The following is a 5,439-nucleotide window of genomic DNA, read 5'->3' as shown; positions in this document are numbered from 1 at the left end:
TTATTTGATATTTCAACTTCAAAGCCCATTTTGCTTGTTCAGTTTGTCTAATGTCCTTTCTTTGTAGTGAATTTAAAGCTATGTTTGAAGGTGAGTACTACTGAGTGCTACAAAAATGGGGTCTTCCTGGGTGTAGGAACTTAAGAAAATTGGTAAAAATTTTATTCAGCTAAACAATCCAATCCAGACAGCTCTTGTTTCAATCCGGGTAGAAAGGGCTCCAATAGTGTTAGGGGCAGGGAATAAGGAGGTCGAGGCAGGGTCTTCAGTTTTCACTCGGCTCTGTCCATGTCTTGTGGCCTAGTGGGTCTTCTTTTTAATTTGTGCTTGTGGGTTCAGGTGTTGGGCTTTTCTCGGTCCTGAGGAGTGCTCTGAGTCGTTGAGGTCGGTTTTTGTTTGTTTCTGTTGGGTTGTCCTTTTTGATTTTTGTGTGGGTTAGGTCCGGTTGCTCGTTGTTGTTTTGAGCTGGACTGCTCTGTATATTTCTTTCTTTTCTTCTTTTAATAAATTCTTTTTTGTTTTGTGCAATAAATTGTGTTTGATGTGGAAAAAAAGAAGTTATAAAACAAAAAGTAAACGGATATTAATTTGGTCTAGAGGAGGCGATTTCAGACCCAACTCTTGTGACCCACTCAATCCACCCATTTAGGGTTGTTTGGCAACATGATTGACTTTGTTGACATATCGGTTATTTTAATTTATAAAAACAAAATCAATCATGTCGTCGAACAACCTCTTAGTAGGTTGGAAATGGATTAATTCACCAATTGGTTAAATAGGTTAGGTTGGGTCCGATATTATGTACAACCACTGGATCGGCTTCCAGTTATCTTGCCATTATCTCATTAATTTCCATTGTTTTTCATGTAAACTCAAATAATGCATTAACTTAATTTGTAATTAGTTGATATGACTAATTCTCAACCAAAAAGCAATACCCAATCAAGAATTATATTTTTACAATTTGCATGTTTCTTTAAATCCCACATTACTTTTATAAATACCCAATCAACATACATAAGAGAGAGAATTTTGTTTAGCTAGAGACTTCCTTTTTCCAATGATTCTCTTTAACGTCCACGGTCCATACTGCCACCTCTAAGACTCTATGACTAAGACTACCAATCAGTCTCGATCGATGAATGTAGGTTTTTATTCTCTAAAAATGAAATTGATGCGACCACATTCAATGTCGTTTAATCCAATCTCAACTCTCAAAGCTAATTGTATTTCGGATCACTTTGATGCTTAGGCTGTGTTTGGTTGCAATGCAAAAAAAATAAAAAAATCACTGATACGAATTTATGGCAGTGTAAATGATTTGAGTGTAAATTCTGGCCTATTTTTGTCTGAAATTTTAGTGTATATTGTTTGATTGCATTACAAATGATATAAATTAAGATATGAAGTAGAATAAAGTGAAACCAAGGTTTTTAAAACTGATGTGGAGAACGAACCAGTTAGGGGTCTAGTTTTCGAGTCAAACGGTCAGCCCGTTCTGATAAAAAATAAAAATACGGTCAAAACCATTGAACGATTCAAACGGTAACTGTCTGGGTCAGTGGTTTGTTGAACAAATCAATATTTTTTGGCAAAAATCCAGTTTTGGAGAAAATCGACCGGTTCCCGATTTTTCCGACCTGACTGTCCGGTCCGATCCAGTTTTGAAAACAATAAGTGAAACCCAAAACAAAATTAAATAAGAATTTATATTTTTTTTCATTTGCACTCCTATGCATTTATACTAGTAAAAATAAAATTGCACTGCAGCAAAAAAAATATTGTCATTTAATACTTTGTCTGAATTTATATCTTTCTTGTTGATCATAATTTAGAATGCAGCACAAGACTACTTGAAAAAATCTCCATGATGCAACAAGTACAAAAGCTTTAACAATCAGAACCATTCATAAATGTTTCATTAGCATCTGTTTGTTTGGTTACCACTTTTAGGGAAGGATGTATCATATCATATCATATTACATTAAATATTAAATACATATTTGATGTCAAGAGGCTGGCCTTTCAAAGTCTGATCCCGTGTAAAATTTTGGAAAAAAGAAAATAAAATAAATATAAAGCGTGTTGGACAAAACCCAATATACACATTCCAGTGTATTAGGATGTACCGAAATTTTGAACCCTAGATACCAGTTGAATAGTGATCTTACGGTTTGTTTAAAAATTGGATGAAAGACCTAAAAAAAACAATAGATATTCAATACATACAGTTCATGTCATTCTATTTATCTATCTATATATATGTATATAAGATGGTCAACATCAGCATGCTTCTCCTTGGCTCTCTCCTATCCCTTATCCACTACTCCCATTAAGCCATTTTACTATTCCCAACTCAACTTCCTAAAAATATTCCTAAAATCTCTCCTAAGGTATCTGTTCTAAGCCATTAGGAATGTGTATCAATTTACCTCACTCTCCAATCAATTCCTAAAATCTATCCCCCCCCCTATCTATATTCACTCTATCTCATTTAAGATGTTAATATTAATTAATAGATAGTTAAATATCGTTAATATTTAATCCAAACTATATTTAATGAGTATTAAATATTGTTATTACCAAAAGTTAATACATACAGTTAATAAATTACCAAAAATTAGTAGGTATTGATATTAATTAACTCATCATGACTTTTTAAAGTATTTTAGGTAAATACTGTTACATTCATGTTGATTAATAACATTTTATAGAAATTAGAAACTCTTTAACTAATTTCTATAAAATTGAGAATTATATTTAACAATTATCAAAAAGTATAAAATTTTAGTTATTGCTATTATTATGTTTAATTACCAAATGCAAATTGGCGAATAAAATATTATAATGTTGGAAGATGAAATTATTAATTAATTTATATTGAAAAATAAAAGATAAATTAGTGAAATTTTGTTAGTAAACTACCTAATATAAATAAATATTTAATAACAATTTAGAATAACTTTCAATAAATCTCCATAATTACACAAATGTAATAATTATTTCACAAAATTTCATAAAACTACATTTTTGTAAAATAACATTTTGGAAATTAAAAGATATAAAATTTTTGAAAGTTTATTTAAAATGTATTAAATAATTATTTAAAATTATTGAAATATTTCGGAAACTTTAGAAAAACTTATTACATTTGATAGATTTCAAAAACCTATTGAAAAATTATGTAGTTTTCATTGTAAATTATTGAAAATTATTGAAGATAAATGAATATGTGAAAGGGAAAACTATAATTTGAACCAATAATTAGACAAATTATTAAGATAGATTAGTATAGTAAAAGAAAAAGGAATGTATTGATTAATTTATATTAGAAAATATAAGACATGTTCGTGTAATTCTTTAAATAAACCATGTAAAAAGAAAATAAATTATTTAATAATAATTTAAAAATAAATTTGAAAAAAAAAATCAAAATTATACAAATGTAAAAAAAATTGCAAAATTTTCATAAAGTTACATTTTTGAAAATTAAAGATACTTTTAGAAATTTACCATGTGGCTAATACTTAATATATCTTTTTGATCATTTTTGTCATCAAATTGAATATTGAGTTGATAGGGATTGAGTGTCTTGCCTTGAACCCACCTTACACTAGGGACAGGGCAATGAAAATTGTAGGATTCTCCATAAGGACGAGGTGGGGAATATTCAACGATTCCCTGTTCCTAATGGGGAGTGGGTGTTTGCCCTGAACCTGCCTAACACTGGGGACGAGGTAGTGAAAATGCGATGATTCTCTATCCTTGATGAAGAGTGGGTGCCTTACCCTAAACTTGCCCAACACTAAGGATGATGTGTGGAAATTCGAAAATTCCCCGTTCCTAATGGGAAAGTGGGTGCCTTGCCCTAAACCTGACTAACACTAGGGACGGAGTGGGGATGGTATAGAGTGTCTTAACTACAGGGTGAACCTACCCCATTTCCATTCCTATATAATTTACATTAAAAGAAAAATTATATTATTATAGTAATTGTTTCTTGCATCAATGGCCGATTCAAACCTTATCTTGATAATGACCGTTACAAAGACATATTCTCAATAATTTACATCTGGTCCCATCTTACTGATGATCCGTAGACTGTAACCCTAATGCTACTTTCCTTTTGAGTAAGGATGGGAAGAATAAGGACCAATGGCAAGGATTCAGATTCATCACATTTATCAATGTTAAGGGGCCCTACGATTTGATCAAACGACTTTTCTTGCTTGACATCCAACCGAAATCACTTTGCGTGAAGATTTACAGTCCAATTAACCGCGCGTCCCCTACGCTGGAAGGGAAGACTGGTTCACCGTTAAAAACGACATATTTTGATCATTCATCAAACAACTTGGTCCTGAATTGCCGAGTCCTAACCTTACGTTCCTTCGATTAATAAGCAGAGAAAACAAAGGTCTGACCTCTGACGTCAAAGTTATTTATTTATTTTAAAATATAAAATATTAATTAAACAATCGTTTCCAATGCCATTTGACCAGCTTTCCCAAGTCCAGATAAGCAATATCATTCAAAAGTAAATAATTCATGCCCGGTTAGTAATTGTTTTTTTTTTTCGTTTCAAAAAAAACACAACGCTTATTTTTTGAATAATCATATCAATAGCTTCTAAAATAAAAACAAGTCTTGGAAACTTAAAAATCGATCGATCACCGGATTTAAACCAGAAATTCAGGAATGCATTTTTGTTTCATTTTCAAGGAGATGAATTTGATTTGTTTTTTAGAACTCACAACAATAAAATTAGTTCAAATTAAAGAACATAACATGCATCCCCTTTGCAATAATTGATTTTCTACTTTTCAAAAAGCCCCTGTATTCTTCTATCACCATTTTTTTACATAATGCTGGTGTCGGTTGGTAGTTTCTTAGTGATTTTGTTCGATCTGATGTGTCTCAAACTGGGGTTACAGTCAGATAGTCCTATCAACTACTGGTGAGGTTGAGGTGGAAGAATGAAGTCGTACAACAAGATCTGAAACCAAGAAAGAGATTAGAGGCACGAGGAGTTATTCCCCAAGTAGATACTCCGATGCTCAAGTCAATAAGGAAAGATGGGTGGTCAGGCCGAGCAGTTGAGAGCAATGCCGTTCCAAGCAGAAGCAAAATAACAGTATGGAAGTTGAAGAGTTCAAAAGTCTCTTACCTTGAGAAGAGGTTACCTATTTATAGCCAAAGATCTGTGTCCGATTCAAATGGGGCTTCTGGGGTTATCGAAATGAGGTTGTCCGCCAAGGTTTTCGAGATGAATCATAATCCCCAATGGATCTGTCATTCTTATCCATATGGGGCTCCTCTTCTTGATTTTGCTTATCCATCCTATGTGGTACTAATGTAGTCGAAGAGATAGGGTGGTCGTAGGGGTGTCACATGGCATCCCAGGCCAGCTCAACCATAACCCATACAATTAGGATTTCT

This window comes from Nelumbo lutea, chromosome 7 (genome assembly GCF_056320005.1).
Source record: "Nelumbo lutea isolate HS-2025 chromosome 7, American lotus-T2T, whole genome shotgun sequence".
Taxonomy (NCBI): domain Eukaryota; kingdom Viridiplantae; phylum Streptophyta; class Magnoliopsida; order Proteales; family Nelumbonaceae; genus Nelumbo; species Nelumbo lutea.
The sequence above is the reverse complement of the archived record's forward strand: the minus strand, read 5'-3'. Positions refer to the sequence as shown.